This window comes from Camelina sativa, chromosome 2, assembly GCF_000633955.1.
Source record: "Camelina sativa cultivar DH55 chromosome 2, Cs, whole genome shotgun sequence".
NCBI lineage: Eukaryota > Viridiplantae > Streptophyta > Magnoliopsida > Brassicales > Brassicaceae > Camelina > Camelina sativa.
The window spans coordinates 8,798,447-8,822,120 of record NC_025686.1 but is presented as its reverse complement, the minus strand read 5'-3'; the positions used below and the strand labels follow the sequence as shown (position 1 = coordinate 8,822,120).

At 35.9% G+C, this 23,674-nt stretch overlaps 1 pseudogene; it reads right to left on the bottom strand.

The window, feature by feature from the left end:
• LOC104749818 lies at positions 19,413–23,204 on the bottom strand (annotated as a pseudogene).

The following is a 23,674-nucleotide window of genomic DNA, read 5'->3' as shown; positions in this document are numbered from 1 at the left end:
ATATTTAGGCAACCAGAAATCTCATAATTTAATTGGTCATCATTCTCATGGCCATAATTTCCTTCACCATCGAGATGCACCAAATTAGTTTCTGGATTTTTTTTTTAAATTCTCTTGATAGAGATTAATTAAGAGTTTATGCATGTCTTTATTCAATGGTTCTCCATACCATATTTATGATAATCGGACTTGGTCTTATGTTGCGGTTTTATGATAATCTGCGGCCTCTTCCCCCGACCATGGCCGAAGCCTAGTAGGTTTTCACGGCCTTGACCATCATACTTGTCCTTGGTATGCATCAATGAGATTTTTGGGTGTTCTGGAGTTCTTGGCCGAGTGGTTAGACATACCACATCGGTGACATACCGATTTTGCCTTGGTGTGTGGTTTAAAGGACCCACGGCCCCTACCACCAAATCCACGGCTGGCTTGGCCTCCTCGACCACCACGTCCTCTGCCACCACGGCTACGGCCGTGGTGTATTTCTCTGTGGACGTGATTGGTCTCCTTAGGCTCTCTAAGCTCTTTTAGGCTCTACTGCATTTTTCTTTCCCAAATCAACCTTTGTGGGCTTCTGGTAATTGGTTATATCCAGGAGGCCTCACAGCACTGTTTATAACTCATTGTTTTGCTCAACAAGTAGCAAACAAGAGATTAAATCCGTATAGGTCTAAAAACCTTTCTCGCGATATTGCTGCTGGAGCACAATGTTACTTGTGTGAAATGTCGAGAATTTCTTCTCCAACAATTCCTTCTTAATGACCTTAGTACCACACAACCTTAGGATTGAGACAATCTTAAAAGGTCTGAGTTATACTCATCCAGGGATTTGAATTCCTGGTTCCTTAGGTTTTCCAATCGAATTGAGCCTTTGGTAGGAGCACCATCTTGTGGTGTCCTATATTTGCTTTTAAGCTCTGTCCAAAGGTAAATAGGATCATCTATTGTGAGGTACTGGTTCTCTAAGCTCTCAGCAAGACAATCATTTGATGTCTATATTTTCCAGTGCATTGCATAGATCATATTTGGAGATTGTTTTAGTCTTTAACATTTACAAACTTATGACATGCATCATATCATTAGCATGCGGTATTAGCTCCCGTTACCATGCAAATAGGTCATGTGGATTTGCCCTCGTTACCATGCCTTCAGTTTGTTCATAGGCCATGTTAAAACATGCCTTGCCTTTCTTATAATTTTTTGGCTTTGGTGTGTATGATGAATGCCTTAGGTCATGCGGTATTTGAGACTGAAACATGTCTTGTTATACTTATAATTTAGTGGTTTAAATTCATGCATGCAAGACAACAAAATCAAATAGGTAATGAATGCAACAATTTCCTTATTTCTAGATAGGATTTCCTTTTCTATGTTTTCCTTTTTAGTCTAGGATTTAGTATATTATGTTTTAAGAGTTTTAGGAACTTATCCTAATCAAATATTTAATCCGAAATTTTATGTTTTAATTTACAGAATATTAACAAAAGTTTTTATTCTCAATCGGATTTACTCTTAACAATAAAGTTAATTTTACATAAACTTTTAGGATAATGATTAAGGTTTTTGGAAGTTATCCTAATAATCCTAGAACAAGCTTATGCTCGAATTTTAAGTTTCTTATGGCCGAAATTTTACAGGAAAACTATGTTCAAATTTATGCTTAAGAAATCCTAAGAGTTAATTCATGCAGCCGATTCTATATCAATCTATACAAGATCCGATTTTACTTATGATGCATGAATGATCCAAGTTTTAATATGCTAGAACAGTTTGATTTATTTCTTTCTTATGAATCTAACAATTTAGTTCTAGGTTCTTATGCAATAATCAATCAAGTAATCAATCCAATTTAAACTTGATATCTTTTGGTGCAATTTAACAAACAATCTATCAATCCTATGCGAATCAGTTTTTAAAGTTTAGAGGATTATAGATCTTAAGTTTGTTTGTTGTTTACTTGGATATTTTAGGGTTCTTATAGCTTTAAGGTTCAAGTTCGATCTATAGGGTTTTAAGGAGGATTCGATTTTTGTTTACCTTCCACCAATAGGGGTTGACTGGAATTGATCTGGGAGCTAAAGACCTCAGATATACCTTTGATTTCTGATCATGAACTTCGAACCTCGTACCGCTCTCGGACTGCTTCCGGACTGCTCTCGGACAGATCCACGTATCGCTCCCGTACCGCTCGTGGATGCTTCCCGGAACCGCGAACCTCGACCGAATCTCGAACAAAAACTTTGATCGCGAACCGCAACAGCTTCCCACGAACGGATCTCGGACAAGTCTCTCGATCAGAACTCGCGCGGACCGAACTCGGATGTATCTTCGAGTAGAATCCGGACCGCGGACGATGGTGGATCGCGAACAAGGACTAATCGCCGAGAGTTTTGGATTCTCGTCGAGGGTTTTGGATTCTCGTCGAGGGTTTTGGATTATCGTCGGGTTTGATCGAGCAAGAGATAGATGCGGCGGCCGATTAGGGTTTTTAGGGTTAGGGTTTTCTCAGCTGGCCTTAGAGGCTATCATGCTGATAACGTGTTGTAAAATAGAGTTTAGGATAAATCTCTCATTTTTATTAATGATCAAACTCGAGGTTACAACATATATATAGTGCATTACAAGGACTCAAACATAAACCGACATAAGACTAAGGATCGCCGATGGGCTTCGACCAATGGGCCGAAGGCTCTCGACCAGGCCGAGTATGGACGGACTGGATAAGTGGGCCGGTCGATGGAGTCCACTAAGCGTTTTACAACACTAATTTGTTTTTATTATCATTAATGACACATTAAAAGAATAGTAAGAGAAATGTTTAAAGTTTAAAAACTTTATTTCCCTTTGTGTGGACTATCAATTCGTCTCTTCCATACTAGAAACTAACAGAAAACCTGTTCCAGGCCAGAACTAACAGAAAACCCGTCCTGAACCAAAACTAACAAAAAACCTGTCCCATCTCGTCTCGTGAATTATCAAACCAGATAAAATTAACTTAGTGAGGGTTATTACCTTATGGATTTTAATTGATTTGGAAATCCAAGTTTGTATGAAAATCAAATGTGTTCTAACTTGTAAATAACTTTCTGTTCAAAATAATTTTACTTAAGTAGAAAAGGAAGAGACAAAACACAAAATTAAGTATAGATATCAACCTAAGTACACATAATTTTACTACACTAACTTTAACCAGAGTCGGCCTTGAACTAAAGCTGGTGAAGTCGTTGCTTTTTTCTTTTTTTTTGTTTGGAAAACAAGCATTTTCATTTAAACTAAAATCTCAAAAGAGGAAAGTTCATGCAACATAAAGCTAAGATAATGAAACAAGCGAAACAACCTGACCTGATTTTTCTTTTAATAATAACAATATATAATTAAGCCTACCATACTACTTAATTAAACCAACCAAACCACAACTCATCAAGAAACCAACAATATCCAATATGCACAAACAAACTAAGAAAAACAAGCATTAAATGCTGCTGACAAGATTGGTGTCGACCGACACCTACCTGGAGTTGATCGACACCGACTCTGCAGCATGTTCTGCACGAAGCTGAAAGTCAAAGAACCGCTTCCCAAATCCTCCAAATCGTCCAAAATTCACCCAAAAGTTTTGGAAACTCATTGGAACCAACAACCAACCACAAGCATACAAGAAAACACCACAAACCACAGAAAATCAAGCAAAACAAAGGATTCTCAGGCTTAGATCAACCATGGTCATGCACTCATCCTTTTTTGTAGAAAGTTTCTGACCCAAACTGACGAGTCCCACCTTAGAAGGCTTCTCTTTCGTTCCTAGCACTAGATTTCCACTCTACAGGAACAGATCTTACCAAACCAGCTTAGAATCTCCAAAATCCATCAAGAACACTCTCTCTTCTCTCTTCTCTCTCTAAAACGGCAAAACAACTTCTTTTCCACGACCTATGTCGAGTTTTCCCTTATATACATCAGTTAGCAATTCTCAAATAAACCAAACCAAACCAACCAGGACAATTTAAATCAACCCGGTCGAACAAAAAATTGATGGTGTCGATCGACACTCCCCTTGGTGTCGATCGACACCCACTCCGAAAACTCAAAATTTTGTTCGCGGATGTTACAAGTAATACAATGAAAATAAGGATAAGTGTTCCATGAGTTTTCCAAGGGAATGCTCTACTTTAAGAAGCTTGCAATGTTTGAAAAATCTTCTGGTACCATAGCAGATTCGACTATGAAGACGGGTTTCACAAAATCCTCGACCAACAGATGGTCATAGACAGCTCACGCAAATAACGCATACGAGCTTGTGATAGAGTGCTCTACAAAGGGGACACAAGTGGGGTTCTTTCCATCATGAGAAGGTTAAAAAGCAATGGATCAAAATCCTTCAAGCTTTTGGAAATATCTCAAAATTCTTGATGAAGCTATACTCATGACACAAATGATAAGTGCAAAACCGTAATAGAGAAGGTGGGTCCTTCCTTACATGAAGCTATCGGCCATGGAAATTAAGGAATTCCACACAAAACTTTTAGTCGGTTTGACAATGAAGAAAGAAGACATACGCCAACTTCATTCCATTAGGCGATTGGTGATAATTGGGAATTATGGGGAGAGTACACGGGTTAGAGGCGGTTTGTGAGAATTGTTCCTCCTTAACGGAGTAGGTTTCCGGGGTTGGCCAAAGATAATCACTAAAGCGAGCCTAGATTGAAATCCTCGTCCATTCGAGGCAACACAAATGTTTTCCAAATTAAAGGAACTTGTGAAAGGATTACATTCAACATATCGTGGCAGATTCTCCGAGACAGTTTGAGGGTGTCGATGTGCATCTGTATAATAACTGAAAGAAACTAAATTTAGCTAACAACTTTTCAGAATTACTATAACAAAAGTAGATTTACAGAAGAATTATATATAAGAACTTTTCAAATTGCTTCTTAATATTTTGATTTGATAAACACACACACATATATATATATATATATATATATATATATAAGAACCTAATAATGTAGGTTTTAGAAAATACTGGATTTTATAAATAAAAATTTGCCAAGATTAGTATATTATATTTTATCAAAATCAATATTAAAAAAATCAACAAAAATCCCATGTACTTAAAAATAACATTGTGGGTTCAATTGTGTTTTTATTAGTATTTAATAAATAGTTAGATGAACATAAGGTTAATTTTGTCTTTTGTTGGTGTATATTTTTTATTATCAAACATACTAGATTTTAACCCGCAATTGTTAATTCCATGATTTAACACGTGGTATACCACAATTTATATATATATATAAGTTTCATTTTCACTGTTCTAATTTTGTATATATACAGTAAAACCTCTATAAATTAATAAGGTCGGGACCATGAAATTTTATTAATTTATAGAGGTTTTAATTTATCGATAAATTAATAATTATTAATTTATTGATAAATTAATAAAATATTAATTTATGAAGAGATTTGTTTATATAACTATAAAAAATTTCTATTAAAAAAATAAGATATTTTTGTTATTATTCACATTTTTATAGAATTTTCTTAATTTATAATCTTGACTATCATAATAGGATGAATGTCAATAGTTTATCAATGTAAAAATGATAAATGTTATAAGTTTAGATTTTAGAAAAAATTACTGCTATTATCTTTCATGGTGATGATGAAGTCGAATAAGATATTGCGGTATCTTTAAAACTAGTTATATGTAAAAAACAATTATCGTATTTAGGACTCTACATAATTTTTGGGTGCAATTTAATAAAAAAACACCAAAATTTTTTGATGAAATAAAAAAGATTAGAGATGAGCTCAAACTAGAATTAAATTCAAGAATAAGCAAACAACAATAGAATCATATTTCACTAAATTTTCATATATATATATATATATGTTTAGGGGCATTCTCAAAAATACCCCTTTTTCATTTCTCTTTTTTAAAATACCTCTCCATGGTGACCATTTTTAAAACTACCCCTCTTTATAAACAAAATGACCAAAATACACTTTCTTTAAATAACAACAAGAATGTACAGTCACAAAAATCAAAAATAAATTTCCTGCCAAAACCGAAAAATTTTCCAGCCAAAAAAAAAAAAAATTCCCGCCAAAATCGAAAAATTTTCCCGCCAAAAAAATTGAAATTTATACCTTATAAAAATATTGTAAACCCTTTTAAACACCTTGTAAAACCTTGTAAAAGTGTTTACAAGGTGTTTAAAAACCTTTTAAAAGCGTTTACAAGGTGTTTAAAAACCTTTTAAAAGCGTTTATAAGGTGTTTAAAAACCTTTTAAAAGCGTTTACAAGGTGTTTAAAAACCTTGTAAAAGCGTTTACAAGGTGTTTGAAAACCCTTTAAAAACCTTATAAAAATATTTTAAAAGCGTTTACAATGTGTTTAAAAACCTTGTAAAAGCTTTTACAAGGTGTTTAAAAACTTTTTTTAAAACATTTTGAAAACTTTTTAAAAACCTTGTAAAACCGTTTCGAGATGTTTAAAAGATCTTTTAAAAACCTATTAAATTCTTTTAAAACTCTTTTAAAAATCTTGTAAAAGCGTTTAAAAAGTGTTTATAAGGTTTTTATAAGGTTTCTTCTACCTTATAAAACCTTTTAAAAACCTTGTAAATTTTTTTTGGCGGGAAATTTTTTTGTCGAAAACTTTTTGGACAAAAACAATTTTTGGCGGGAAATTTTTTTCGAAAAATTTTTGGCGGGAAAATGTTTTCGAAAAAATTTTGGCGGGAAAATATGTCGGAAATTTTTTGGCGGGAAAATTTTGTTTTTCTTTTTTTTGAATAAAATATTTTTCATTTAAGGGTAAAATCGTCATTAATAATTACAGGAGGGCAAAAATAAAAATTGCCAGAAAAGAGGGTGTTTTTGAAAAGGAGTATATCAAAAGAGGTATTTTTAACAAATTCTCTTTATTTTAATCCTGCTTAGGTTTTAAACATAGTAACATACTTTTGAATAAGTCTATTGCTCCCCTCAAATAATGACAACGAAATAAGAAAACGAAGTTTGGAGTTGACAAAAACGTAATAAATTGTTTTACTATTTAAAAAATAAAAGAGCCTATAGTTCAGTGGTAGAGCATTCCACTGCAGTTCGAGAGGTCACCGGTTCGGATCTGATTGAGAGTCCTTTTTTTTTTTTTTTGTAGAGAAATATGCTACAAAACCCTTTGATTCACCAAGTGGCTTTCTCTTAGTCCTGGGCAAATAAACTGAACCGGAATCGTATGGTTAGTGGTCAATAACTGATTAGATAGTGTTTTAATTATCCATGGATATCGGTTATAACCCGAATCGAACCGATATCCATTCGGTTATCCGAATTAAACCGAACTCATATTAAAAGTATGTTTTAACCCGGAATCGAACCCGAGACCCCTGCAAACTTGAGTGTGGAAGCCATTGCACCACATCAAACTTTTGATATTTCAATACGTATTAATATAGATAAGGTAATAAAAATTAAACTAAAAAACCAAACCAATATCATATATATTTAGACCAAAATATTTTAAATAAACCAAATATCTAGAAGTTTTTAGATATATTTGTTAAATTATAATCAAATTTTATTTAAATAATATTTTCTAAAAAATATATTACACTGTTTCGGGTATTCGGAACCGAACCGAATATAACCAAAACCGAACCGAACCCGAACCGAAATAGTAAATTAACCAAATGGATCCTAAAATTCTATATCCAAACTACCAGGAACCGAATACCAGAACGCCCAGGACTACTGAAAAAGTAGTATATTTAACCTAAAACAGCCGAAAACAACATTCATTAGGGGTAATATTGTCTTTTTACCATTGAGGGGGTTTTGAGAAATTGTTTTGATGAAGATGGGGATATGAGATTTTAGTCAATTAACCCCGTGAATAAAAGTATAATTGCTGTGTTTAGCTTTGTTAACAAAGTCACGGGAATAACGGGATCTTGTTTATCATATTTCCTTCCTCACCAACCCAAATAGTCCTAAAAACAAAAACTAACAAAAAAATAATAATATATGAATTGTTATAACAAAAGGTTCAGGGAATTGTTCTCTTGTACTCACTCTGTCCCACAAATATTGATGTTTTAGAGAATATTCTTTGTTTCTCAAAGATTAATGTTCTGAATATTTTTAATAAATTTTTGTTTTAATAATTACTGATGTTGTAGAGTGTATGGAGTGGGAAAGTGGGAAAGTGAAAAAGTATAAGAAAAATAAATCATGAGAGGTCATAAATAAAATAAAAAAATCATGAGAAAACAAAATTAATCATATATTCCCTGTCTTAATATGTATGTAAAATTCTAAACATCTAATTATGTGAGATATAGAGAGTATTATTCTCTATTTCATAGGATACAACATATATATAGGGATATATATTAGGGTTTAGGCTTACACTAATAGACCGATAATGGGCATCCATATCATACAATACATTCATAACACTCACCCTTGGATGACCATTATAAAAATGTAGTATCAAATACGCATGTAAAATGCTGCCTCGTTAAAAACGTTACCAGGAAAACCCAGTGAGAAAAACCATGGTTAAGGGAAAAAGAGTGCAGCGCGCTTTTACTCCCCCTCTTGAATACATCACTTGAAATCTTAAAAATGTCGCAATTGAATATGAAGTAACTTCTTGAAGTAGTGGTTGAAAACGCCTTGGTAAATGGTTTGCCAAATCTTCACTTGAACAAATCTGTAGTAAACGTGTATCGCCATTCTTCTGCTGGTCATGGGTCTCGCAAGTGACTCATCTTTATCATTATCTTTTTTTCTCACAATCTCATCAATGTATTTCAAATACTTTGAAGATGATAGTCTTTCACCATTGGAATCATAGCAAATCTCTTCAGAAATTTATCTTTCGCGTGTTTTTTGTTGTCTCGTTAAAAACCTTTCATGGAAAAACCCAATGGGATAAAAAACCATGATAAGGGAAAAGAGTACAACTACGCACATGATCATATTTCTCTCACGCACATGATTATGATCATATATATCATCTTTTCTGAACTGTTATAAACAGAACTCATATGATCATCATATATTCTCTCGGGTCATTGAACTTCAAGTCATTTGAACCCCTTTCATATAGAAGATCTATTTGAACTTATGCCCAAATATTCTTTTACATACAATCTTCCAAACAATCATCTTAGTATGGTACTACAAGACCATTTTTCTATGTAAGATGATGTAAGCATCTTGAGAAAAGATCTCTTTCATTAGATGTCAAATCTGTAACCTCAAGATTTCATGAAAGAACTGACCTTATACAATCCGATTTCTCCAACTTTTAGGAGTAATATTTCATCATTGATTGTTTCTCCATATATTCCTTGGGTATGTGATATCTCTACCGGAGATCAGATCTTTTCCTGATCAACATATTTCGCACTTGTTCTTGTACTTTTCTTTTAATAAGAACTACTTGTAAGGGAAGATCCGTTCACAAAAGTTTTTCTCATTAAAAGTTTTAAAAGTTTTGTTTCGTTAAAGGAGATCATGGCAGACACAGAAAGTTCTACATGCGCGATGGTTGCGGTAACAAACTCAACTAAGGAAAGTAACAACTCCTCAATCCAATGTCCAATGCTTAGTGCCTCTAATTACACCATGTGGTCTATGAGGACGGATGTTATATGGGAGGTCATTGAACCAGGATCGGATAATTAAGAAAAGAACAACCTAGCTAGAGGTCTTCTGTTCCAGTAAATACCAGAGTCTATAATCCTGCAGGTAGGATATCTTGCTACTGCTAAAGCTGTTTGGGAAGCAATCAAGTCTATGAACATTGGAGCAGACAGGGTACGAGAAGCAAGACTGCAGACTTTGATGGCAAACTTTGATTGGTTAAAGATGAAAGATAGTGACAAGATCGATGATTTTGTTGGTAAAGTTTATGAGATTTCCACTTAATCAGCAGCTCTAGGAGAAAGTATTGAAGAATCAAAACTTGTCAAAAAGTTTCTCAAAAGTCTACCAAGAAGGCGATACATCCATATCATACGACGTCATTTTGAAATTCTTAATTTTTTTTAAAAAATGCATCACCAAGGGTTGAACTCGAGTTCTGGGAGTACACAAGAGAGGATTATACCACTGAACAAGCAGCAACTTTCAAACAATAGTGCAATATACTTTGTTTTATTATATGAGTATACAGAATTAAAAAAGAAAATAATCAGAGTTTATCGACAGACAAAAGAGAAGAAGACCCCGGCGTAGAGCAAACAGGTCAATTTTTTGAACAATTTTAAGTTTTGGTTTGAAGAATTCTAAGTTTTGGTTTTGTAAATGAATAGAAATTGCAGTTTTTCCTTATTTTAGTTGGTTAGTTTGCACTTTTTTGTTAGTTAATTTCCAGATTTTGGTACTAAATTGCAGGTTTAATCTGAACAATTTTAACTTCTAGAAAAGAGTACAAATCGAGAGAAATTAGTTTCAACACAAAATTCAATCTAGTAGATCTATTTCATCTATGAATTGAAGGTGGAAAAGAAAAAAAAAATTTGACCTGCTTGCTCTACGCCAATGTCTTCTTCTCTCTCGACAAAGTCTGATTATTTTTTCTATTTTTTTAATCTCGTGTACTCATATATCAAAACCAAGTATATTGCACTATTGTTCGAAAGTTGCCGCTGGTTCAGTGGTATAATCCTCCCTTATGTACTCCTAGATTTCGAGTTCGACTCTTGGTGATTTAACCCCAACAGTATATAAAGTAAAACTTCTATAAATTAATAAGGTCGGGACCATGAAATTTTATTAATTTATAGAGGTTTTAATTTATCGATATTTTCTCATTTTCATAATTTTGAAAATTTTTTATTATAACATAAATACTTTTGTTATCATTTATATTTTTAAAGAATTTTTTTTTAATTTATAATATTGATTATTGTAATTGGATGAATTTCAACTGTTAACTAAATTATCTAGGTAAAAATGATAAATGTCAGAAGTTTAGAGTTTATAAGAAATTGCTACTACTATCTTTTATGGTAATGATGAAGTCGAAGAAGATATTGCGATACCTTTAGAACTAGTTACTATATAAGCAATTATCGCATCTAGACTCTCCACAATTTATGGCTGTGATTGAGAAGACAACAATGAAAAAGATTAGAGATGAGTTCCACCAAAAATGCAAATTCAAGAATAGGCAAACAACGGAAAAACGAGCTATTTCCCCCTGAAAACTATCATATCTAGCTAGATAGAGCCCGAACTTTAACCTCGATCTAGATATCCTCTAAATGAAAGTTCGATTTCTATTTCTCCCTAAAAAAATAGTTCTACACTTATATCTCCCCGATTTAAAAGTTTGAGATCTAAATACACCCAGTCCTGGGTTTCTACTGGTTTACTCTTTACTTAACCGTCTAATAAAGAACCTAAACCCAATTAGACCAAACCAAACCTCTATTTGACCGACTATATTTTTTTATATTATATCGCCTTTTTTTTGTCTGTCGACCGTCTTCACTATTTTTTTTTCACACACTATTTAATTTTTGATATTCCGATCGTGCTCATGGACGGGGGCCGAGTTGACTCAGTTAGAAAGGTGGGAAGATTGGTGAAGATGATAAAGAAGGAGCCGAGTGGGAACCAAGTGATGAGATCCCATCATCACAATTCGCGATCTGAATTGAAACCTTCATTCAAAGCCAATAATGGCCACCAATAGGAGGTATGAAGGATTTATTCCTTCCATGAAAGGATTCAAACACTTGGCGTTTGTCTCCTCTTAATCGGAAGAGATTTACTCACTGCAAAAGGAGAAACAAAACAAACAAACTAACAAAAAACAAAAGCCAAACAGAGAATCGATCAGTGAAGTCAAACACCAAAGGAGGAATAATCTTCACCACCAAATAAATCTCATTTCAAAGGAGGAGAATCGATCAGTGAAGTCAAACACCAATCCATATCTGATTTTTTAATTAGAGACGGCGGAGAAGATAATACTCCGATGGGATTCAACCATGAGATCTGAAATTTTTAAATTCCTGGGAAAAAAATTCAGCAGAGAAAAATCAAAATTCCGAAACTCTAAATCCTACTATATTAATTGAGAAGTACAAATATGAAACTAACCTTCAAATGTGTAAAAAATTACATTCAATTGCCATTAGAAAAAATTAATTAAGCTTAATTAACTAATTTAAATAAATATAATTAAATTAAAAAAACACTCACATATCAAATATTAAAAAATTTAAAAAAATCTAAAAAAATATTTTATCTCTCTAATAAATTATAGACGAAATTACTAATTAATTTTTTAAAAAATATATAAACCAATCAAAATTTTAAAAACTAAGATTTTATATCCAAGTAAACAATACTATTATTTTTAATAACTAAATTCGAAGATTTTGTTAAGATTTCAAATTATGATTCTCCTATCATCTTTATTTTATTTACAAATTGTTTAGAACTTTCATATAATACTTATAATTAATCAAATGTATATCTTTTTCTGCATATGTTGTGATTTGAATTTTTTTTAAATGAAGATATATTACTCAATGTACGAAAATGTGTGTTTTAATTTCTACATTGGCGGTTTGGTAAAACTAAATTTATATAGATGGTAAATCAATAATTTTTATTTACTCACAATTATAATATTAAAATTATATTTTATATTTTACAAAATATGATGCAAATACAACAAATAAACAATATAAAACTATAATAATACGTCAAAAATAAAATGCTATAATGTTCTAAAATTATTAGTATTCAAATAGACTAATAGATTTACATAACAATTAAAAATAAATATTATCTCAAACAATACAATTTTTTAAAAAAACAATAATTTTTATTATTATATTATAAATTTTTTAAAAAATATTTACCCGTGCTTTAAACACGGGATATATCCTAGTTGTCTGAGAATAAGATCCACTCGATTTTCATTAAAGCTTCAATTACTAAGATAAGTTATGGAGGTTTGGCGATTAGTGAAGGAGAACAAACCATTTAAAAAAATAATAATTTATCAGATTATATTTTTTTAATGGTTTATAGTTAAAAGAATGTTGGGTTCGGTTTTAATTGGTCTAATTTTGAGTGTATGTGGTTTGATCTCGGATTCACAATCTAAACCAATGTAATTCTGGTTTGGGAAGATATAAGTGTAGAACTACTTTTTTAGGGAGAAATAGAAATCAAACTTTCATTTCGAGGATATCTAGATCGGGATTAATGTTCAGGCTCTATCTAGCTAGATATGATAGTTTTCAGGAGGAAGTAGCTCGTTTTCCCGGCAAACAACAATAGAGTCATATTTCACTAGATTTTCTATATATATATTTAGTTTATTTGATTATTAATTTATGATATTGATGAGACCATATTTTTACATAGGATTTCCAAAAAAAATTATTATCTTATTAATTTATCGAAATATGTCATTTTTTACACTGTCCTAACTTAGGACCGGAAAATTTTATTAAGTTATAGCGAGTATTGATTTATAGAGGTTCTACTGTACATAAAAGTAAGATTTCACTCTCTCTTTAATGGTCTATTTAGCATTTTTTTAAAAATTATTTATTAATACTTAAATAAAATGTAATAGACCTTTACCTAATTGTTCACTCACTGTTACAGGATCAGTTGCAGATTCAGGGATTTCAGCCGTCATCGGAAGAGAAGACCGTGGAGGAGGTCTATCTATTTCGCGAGTTGTCTCTAACTCATTCTGGGCCGTGTTATTGTTTTCAGGCCCAATAACAGATGGGCTACTCATTGCTGCTATTTGAGGTTGTGATTGTGGACCGGGCCTACTTCTCAAAATCAATTCATCATCTTCGTCAATTATCCCTTCGTTAATCGGAGCCCACAGCAATTCACCATTGTCTTCATCATTTACCAATGGATACGAGGCTGTTGGGTCATACGGGAACTGTAATTCGGAGAACACAACATCTCTTGAGACCAAAAATTCTAATTTCTCGAGATCGAAAACTCTCCACCCTTTCTTACCATGTGGATACCCCATGAATACACACTTACGACTTCTGGAAGCGAATTTGTCACCCCCTGTAGATTGATTATGCACATAACATAGACTCCCAAAGACACGCAAGTGACCATAGGATGGTGGTGTCTTGAACAAACGCTCGAACGGAGTAATGTTACCCAAGACAGCAGATGGCGTGCGATTAATCAAGTACCCAGCTGTTAGTACACACTCGCCCCAAAATTCAATGGGCAAGTTAGCTTGGAATCTTAATGCTCTTGCCACATTAAGTATATGTCTGTGCTTGCGTTCGACCCTTCCGTTTTGTTGTGGTGTACCCACACAAGATGTTTCATGTAAGATCCCATTAGCTTGAAAGTACCCCGTCAGCGTCATAAACTCAGTACCGTTGTCAGATCAAATTGCTTTGATAGGAGCACTAAACTGACGTTCAGTGTAAGCGAAGAAATTTTTCAAGCAGTTTGGAACCTCTGTTTTATCCTTTAACAAGTGTATCCACACTCCTCTGGAATAATCATCTACGATTGTTATAAAGTATCGTGCACCAGAGTGGGATGGTGTCCGATAGGGACCCCAGAGATCAACATGAATCAATTGAAAAATGAAACTTGTTTTATTGATACTGATTGGAAAACAATCTTTAGTCTGCTTGGCTCTCATACAAACATCACAAGCTTTATTCGGATGATTAATAGAAACTGAACTAGAAAAATTTGGAAGCATGGCTACAACAGCAGGTGACGGGTGACCCATTCTTCTGTGCCATAGCTCAAACGAGAGATCTTCCTTTATTGTGACTGATCCTGCGGTCTCTATAGAACTGCAGAAATGAAAGGTTCCTCCTACCCTCCTACCAGCTCCAATCACTGTCCTCAAACTGCGGTCCTGAACCACAAGAAAACTGTCAGCCATCTGAACAACACAGCTGTTTTCATCCATCAACTGTCCCATAGAAATCAAATCTGACTTGAAATCTTCTACAAAATACACTGACTTCAGAACAAGATTTGGACCAATGTGTATTGTCCCTTCCTTATGAGAAATCCTCTCTCTACCATCAGCCATAATCACTAACACTGGGGCCATATCACGCACATCAGACATCAATTCAAACTTTCCAGTAAGATGATGTGAAGCCCCTGTATCCATTATCCAAGATGGTTTAGAAAACGTACCCGTTACTTTTTCTGTTGATGTGTCTTTGGTTGCATTGAGGATGCTTTTGATGGAGTGCCACTGTTGGTCGGTAAGTCCACTAACGCCATCACGATCCGGATCCGTGATAACGTGATTTGTGTGTTTAGTTCCCTCCTTATCTATATTCGGAACATAAACTTGATTAGCGAAAGCCATCGATCCACGACCTCTGCCACTGCTAGATCCTCCGCTTGAGTTAGAGCCACCTCTTCCCCGTCCTTGAATTGTTCTACTCTTTGGTCTATCTCCCCACCACTCTGGATATCCTATCACAGCATAACAATTTTCTTCAACATGACCGAAGCGATTGCAGAGGCGACACTGCAGACCCTTTGCTTTCTCTTTCTCCTCTAGACGAAAGCGGGGTTTTGTGTGAACAGAAAACGAAGTGACTTCTGGTTTTTCCTCCACATGTGCACGGAGGTCCTCTTCTTGTCGCACTATGTTATACACTTCCTCCAAAGATTGAACTGGAACACGTGCAACGAGACTCGAGCGAACTGCACGATAGTGATCATCAAGTCCACACAAAAATTGATGAACTTTGTCTTCATCTCGATCCTTCTCTTGTGCCGCAGCCAGATCACAAGTGCAGCGTCCACACGTACACGCTTTGATGGGACGATAGGCTGCAAGACTGTCCCATATGCGATTCAGTTTGCCATAGTAGGCTTCAATGGCTATTCCCCTCTGCTTGCAACATGCTAGTTCAGACTGAATCTGTTGAATGCGGGAACCATTCATCACAGCAAATCTCTTTTTCAAGTAATCCCAGAGATCCTTCGCCACATCTCTGTGAGAGATCGTCGATCGTAGCATCGGATCGATGCTCATCTTTATCCAAGACACCAAGAGGGCTTGAATCGTCCACCAATCTTCCAAGTCAGGAGAACCTTCATTCGGTTTGGCGATGGATCCATCCAAAAAACCAAACTTCTTGCGTGAAGTCAAAGCCGTCTTCATTCCGCAAGCCCATTCATCGTAGTTGATTCCCTTCAAGAGTGGATGAGAGATCACCGCACGAGGGTTATCTGCCGAGGTCAAGTCATAAGGTGAGATGGTTCTTCTCACCTCCACATTCGCTGTTGCTGTAGTAGCAGTCGGTGTCGGGTTCGTCGTCATCGTGAAAAAAAATTTTCAAAAAAGCTTTTCAGGCTCTGATACCATGAAAAGAGATCAATGTCGATGAACTGTTGTGTCGTTTATTCAGTGAAGATGAATGCATTTATACAGAACCGAATAGAACACTAACTAGAATCTAGTGTAATCTTAACTACAACATGAAATGCGGAACGATATGATCTTAGACAAAAGAATATTCACATTAAAAGAATATGCTCTATTCTTATTCCAATAAGACTGTTGTTGTTATTGTTGAACTGTGAATCGACTGATTGGATTTATGTTGGTTTTGCAGAGATTGTAGGACTTGAAGAGCATGTAAAAGCTTTAGACGATCAAATACTTCGTGAGGAAAAGGAAAGAGAAGAGATCAGGATCAGTATCGAGAGCTTGAAGCAAGCTGAAGCAAAACTTGCCGAGAAAGAGAAGCAAAACAAGCTGAAGCAAGAGCAGGATCGACAGCTGGAACAAGAGAAAGAAGAACAATTGAAACAAGAGCAGTTGAAACAACAAGGTAATACTTAATGTTACTGTAGTTAAGGCGAAAGAACTTACTATTGTTGTTAGTGTTTATCTACTGTTGTTGTTATTGTTGATCTGTGAATCGATTGATTGGATTTATGTATTGTTTCGCAGAGATTGGCGGACTTGAAGAGGATCTAAAAGCTGTAGGAGATCAAATACTTTGTGAGGAAAAGGCAAAAGAAGAGATAAGGATCGAGAGCTTGAAGCAAGCTGATGCAAAACATGCCGAGAAAGAGAAAGAAGAACAATTGAAACAAGAGCAATTGAAACAACAAGGTACTAATTAAGGCAAAATAACATACTATTGTTGTTAGTCTTTGTCTCTGAATCGATTGTTTTATTGAAGATAGACTGTTGTTGTTATTGTTTTGTCGATTCAGAGAAAAAGGCAAAAGAAGCAGAGGATGCGAGATCAGATGTTGTGGCTGGAACTGATTTATATAGTTATGCGCCGCCAGAGTCGCCGGAACCAGCTCTTACTCCACAACCGCCAGGGCAATGGAGGATCCCGCAGATATCAATAGCTCCCAAGGGCATGATAGTGGAACGTGAGTTCACGAAGTGCTGCATTGATGTTGGAGAGCAGTTAACAATGTGTACTATCTCGGAGAAGCTTCTTGAAGCTGAGCCAGTACTAGGTCAGCAAATTGCACTGAACCAGAGGTACTTGTGCTACTCATTGAGAGGAGGAGACATTGAAGTGCTATCCAGATATAATCCTCGGTTGAGAGCTTTGTTGGTGGGTCATTCTAAGGTTAGTTTCTCATCTCTCATGCTTTTCTTTTTCTAGCTGCCTTTGCTTACTACAATATTATTTTTCTAACTGTATTTTCCTTTGTATTCAGAGAGTGACAGACATGTCTTTCTTTGGAGAGGATGTTAATTTGTTGGCTTCCATTAGTTGTGATGGAAATGTTTTTGTGTTCGTTATCTCTGAAAGCGGAGATGATCAGCCTCAGATTGCTGGTAGTATAGTTCTTTCTCTAACTATACCAACAACAAAGACATCCATAGTCTCACATAATCCACGGGTATCTTGGCACCCATACAAAAAGGTAGTCATTTAAACATGTTCTTGTCTTTTACATTATTCAAATGTCTGTGCTCTGTTATGCTAATTCTTTTAAAAAAAATTGGCAGGAAATCTTGGTGATTTCACTTGCTAACAGTGTTTATCGAATTGATACCACAAAAGTTTGCAGCGATCGTGTGCAAATCTTGACTAGACATAAGGATGAAGTTACAGATTTGTCCTTCTGTCAACTCTATGATAAGAGGATTACCCGCTTGGCTTCTTCTTCCCTTGATGGTGTGGTAAACATATGGCAAGATGACAAGAACAAACTGGTTTCAAAGATTTGGTGTATTGAAGGTCCAATATCATCTGTTAAGTTTGTGAAATACCAAGATAGACCACAATGCAACACCATTGTCACCACAGGGGTAAGCCTTTTAAGACTTTAACTTACATTTTTTTTTTTTTTTCTTGTTTACTAATCTTTGATTGTGTTTGTCATGTCATAGGTACTTATGAACCATGAAATAAGAATATGGATTCAAGATCATGGAGATGGGTGGCTCATAAGTGAAAAACCGTGGATCTGCAAGCAGACACTTGTCTTGACAAGTTCTCCTGAGGTATCAGTTAATAATGCTTTCTTCAGCCAGTTCATGCCACTCTTCGATCAGAATCTGCTTATACTGGCAAATGCAAGTGGGGAGTTTTATGTTGTGCATTTGGATTATGGTTCTTCTCCAAATGACACAAGGATGGATTATGTGTCCAAGTTTAGCGTCCCAGAGCTTTGTGGGGAGAGTTGATTCCCTTGAAGACCCCTTGGTGAAGATTTATTGTCTGCATGCAGAATCAGTCAAGCAGTGTACACTTCCAGGACGAGTTCAAGTTCAGACTACTTCTGTACCAAGAGCAGCAGTTGTGAGTGCTCCATTAGCCTCTCCATCAGCCTCTACATTAGCATCTACATCAGCATCTACACCAGTCTTCCGTCCTCACCTTGGTCCTCACCTTGATCACATTGTTGGGAGGGAGATCCGTGATTCATTTGCACCAGGTGGTAGAGGCAGAGAAGCAATAAAAGAGTGTCTAAAACTTTGTTTTGAGGATTGGGTTCTACCTGCCTTTGAAAGATCTTGCAAGGCTATGTTTCAGCAGATTGATGAAGGCTTTCATAAAGGATTTGGAGAACATACTAGCTTGGTGGAGAAGCGAATTGACCTTGCAACAGCAAGGTTGGACACGCTACTTACAACATCTGAATGTTCACCTGTGCCGAGCTGGGGCCAAGTTTCCCCTGAGTCTCTTGTTGATAGATGGATCAGTGTACGACGTCTAGGTGAAATCAGTTACACTGAGTTCCTCATCAAACAGTATGACGCTGAATCAGTAAGTCTTCAGTTTTTTTACTTTTATGCTGATGTTGCTTATCAGATCATCTCTCAGCCATTCTAAGAGATATAGTTTTCAGGGAAAACACTGCCTGGTGACTGCTCTAAGCGACTCATGCGAGTGGATGAATCTCAGAGATGTAAAACCAAATTGTTATAAATCTTACTCCTTTTTTTCTTTAGAAGCTGAAACCTCCATTCTCAAACTCATTGCAGATTCCGGAAGAAGATATTGCACCTGGGTTCCCAATACGGAAAAGCTTTCTTAAACCAGGTGAAACTAACAACTGGTACAGTTCCCAACAAAATAACTTTCAATGCTAAAACCCTATAATGACACAATTTCTCGATAAAACCTCTTATAGGTTAGCAAAACTCCACTGGGATTCCTAAGATCGAAGAACTTGATATGGGAAAGTCTAGATAGCAAAGGACTGCTGCATGACAACATTCCAGACGTGACCCGTCTTATAAACCTTTGTTTGAGATAATTACAATCACTTCAACTCTTTTTATGCTGCTATTTGGAACCCGAGAAGAAATAGGTCCTAACAAGTAGAACTTGTATAAAACGAGATTATAAACTTCTTAGCAAAAAGTCTTTCTATTAAATTATAGTAATGCAAAAAGTCTTTGGGAGAGGAGAAGAATTGCCTCTTTTTCTTTGCAGGATTACTAACCTTTTTCAGCTGTTGGGTTAACGGTTGGCTCAGGATTACTAACCTTTTTCAGCTGTTGGGTTCTTCTTAGTTGATCTCAAACTCTTGGCTTGCAGGCGGATTTCCCGCTTCAACTTTTTCATTCTTTGTAACTTTTCCTCTGTTCACCGCCTCTATTTACATTTGAGGAATCAGCCTTCGTTGTCTCTACCCAAGCCTCAGACCACAAAGAACCCCTTTTCATTTTCTTGAGAAAATTAGCAGCAATCTGCTTTTTCTAGCCATCGCTTGTGTTGTTAGCCTTGTTTTCTTGATGAAGCCAGAATTCAAACTGGTCTTCACGTTTTTGATTCCTACCTTTCTAGCCACTGACTGAGGGTTTTCACCCTTTACTCTTTAGCCATTTACTCGGAACTAATATACCCGAAGAGAAATGTCCCGTTATTATTGTTATAAGACGAATTCAATGAATTGACTTCGTAATTGCAACGGGACCCTTGTACTAAATACCTAAAGAGTTTACCATTGGTTACAATGCTAAAAGCTGTTGTCCAAGTTGGCATTGAAAAATATTGAAACGATGTCTTGGAACAGAACGGGGTACCTTGACGCTGCCTTGAGCCGCAGAAAGATTAGCACAAAACGTTAGACCTAACGATACACGCACCACAAGCTTGTGCCAAGTCCAAATCAGAGTGAGAAATTGCTCCCACTCCACTATGAACAATGTTCACAAATACCTAGCCAATATAAAACAATGGGAAAATTCACAAAAACGAAAGCCAATAAGGCACAATCACCTTTATATCAACATTTCGGTTTTACACACCTGTGGGCTATTCAATGTTTTTAACGCATCAGCAACGGCCTGTGCGGTTCCTTGAACGTCTGATTTCACTAATATAGGTAACTGAACCCGAACAAATCCTTCCTCAGACTCTGTTTCTGTTCTAGCTGCTTCGTCTGTTCTTGCTTCTTCTGCTTTCAACAACCGATCTTTTTCATATTTCCTTTTCCGCCCTTCACTCAACATCCTTGCACGTTCCTCTGATTCCACCACCACAATGACATCGTCACCAGCCATTGGAAGACCTTTAAGCCCTTCAATCTCAACCGGCATCGCTGGTGTTTCTCGGTCAGTTGTTTTACCAATCATGTCCCGAATAGCCCTGAGTCTTCCCCACTGAGACCCAATGACTACGTGCTGACCTCTCACCAAAGTTCCGGCTTTTACAATAATGGTGGCTAACGGTCCACGGCCTTTGTCGAACCGAGCTTCCACCACATATGCTTGAGCTGGTCCATCCACACGTGCTTTAAGGTCCATATCCACAGCTTGGAGAAGCAGAGCTTCTTCTAATTTGTCTAGCCCTGTACTCTTCATTGCAGATACCTCAACAGCCTAAAACAACAAGTCAATTCACCATGGTTAAAAAGTAACCATCATAAACTGAGTCAAAACTCAAAACAAAACAAAAAAAGCTGAATCCAGGTTTGCGTCACTGGACTAGGCTCAGAGAAAACAAATTTTAGAGTAAGACTCTCAAGTCAATATCCTCAAGCTCTATCCCCTCAGACGTGAGCTGGTACTTAACTTTTTCCGGATTAGCACCGGGTTTATCGCATTTATTGATCGCAACCACAATCGGAACATTCGCTGCTCTAGCATGCGCAATAGCCTCGAGTGTCTGCGGCATTACCCCATCATCAGCAGCAACCACCAAAACAACTATATCAGTCACAGCAGCTCCCCGAGCTCGCATCTCACTGAAAGCAGCATGGCCAGGTGTGTCGAGGAGTGTGATTGAAGTGCCAGAATCAGGCATGCCAACCACGAAAGCACCCACGTGCTGAGTGATTCCACCAGCTTCTCTAGCAGCAACAGAGGTGTTTCTTTAAGCATCCAACAACGAGGTTTTTACATGATCGACATGGATTACGGTTACAACTGGAGGGCGTGGACGAATGTCAGATCCTTCTGTTGAATGTTGCCTCCTTACATTGATCCCTATTTCCTGCAAAGGATGAGACAACACAAACAGAACTATACTTATATAAGGGTTATGTTCTTTCAGTATCTGATAAACTGAAACCAAACCTTAAACACCTTTGATATATATCCAATTTAAAAACAAATTTAATTGACCTGTGAAATCCATTATCCTGGACCTAGACGTAAAAATCACCTTACATTGCAAGAAGCTCGGCGACATCATCACTGATTGTGTCGAACTCTGAACTAATAGTTTCCCAACGTTGATGAGAATGCTCTGCAAAACCCCCACTGACTCACCAGTACGCCTTGCGAGCTCAAGTAGTGACATCCCTTCGAATATATCAACCGTATTCTCAGGTAATCCCTTTGCCAATCTTTTCAGCCTAGGAGGCACATAAGGAGCTTCAATAGGTGGCTTATCCCGTTTTTTCTCCCGTTTTGAAAGCTTTCCTTTTGATTTCATAGTCTGTTTCTTGCGTTCACGATGACTCAGCAGTCGATCAGCATCCTCTTTTCTTTTCGCCAATGTTTCTCGGCTCGCATGAAAATACCTGTTCAAAAGCAGCCCAAACCAAGCCCGCGAACATTCAGATAGATACACTGAGTACTTTGAGTAAAATATTTAAGAGATAATTGACAAAAAAAAATCCTAGGCGAATGGTTTACCTCTTGGATGTTTCAGTAGGGAAAGATTCATGACTACGAGACAAATTTGATAGCGAGCTAAATCCAAACCCTAAACATGAATAAAAGGGTAAGATACTCGTTATCCAAAATTCACTTTCTAACAAGGTTGAAGAAAGATGGTAATCGCCTGTGACTGTGAGTGAAGACTCTTTTAACACTTACCATTTAAGTACCGAGCGAATGAAAAAGATACACTTTCAGAAGCTCTTTTAAAAACCGTAGAGGAAATCTGCCTCTCTGTAGATGCTACTACTCGTGGAAGAACCAAACCTATTCTAAAAGAGGCTTGAATACCCTGAAAATATGTAAATTTACATGAGACATCCAGAAACATATGTGAAATGCTTATAAAAATGAGACTGAAATGCTGATATATATGCAAAGCAAGTTGAATATTGTGTAACTACGTACTCATCAAAACCAAACAAACAATTCATAATAATTCACTTCATTTCCAACCTAGAGTTCGAAAGACGACTGCAATGCTGATAACTGATAAGTATGCAAAACAATCCCAAAAAAATGTGCAACTACTAACCAAACCAAACCAAACAAACTGGACAAAATTGTAAACTTAAACATGCCGAAACGAATGCTTTATAATATGCATTTATAATCAACAATTTGAAATAGGAATCGCTTAGACAACGAAGTGATAAACTCATACTCGTACACATTCATGCATATGCAGAGAACCCATCAAGCAAATTCGGTATGGTGGTTGGGTGCCTAAGACCATGATTATTGGTGGGTTCTCTTTGAATTGCTCTTTAATTAATAATAATTAAATATTAGTAAAAGAAGAGAGAGGATGAAAAAAATAAGGAGAGAGAATAAAAACGTTACTTCCACAAGTATCTGTAGAATCGTTTCTATACAGCTGGTCAGCTATTAATGGACCAAATTATTTTTTTAATTAATATTTATAATAAATATTAATATTATATTAAAATAATTAAAATACTATATATTGAGCAACTCTCATAGAATTTACTAGTAATCATACCCTAAGATTTTCAAGATCCTTAGACAAAAAAAAAAAAAAAAAAAAA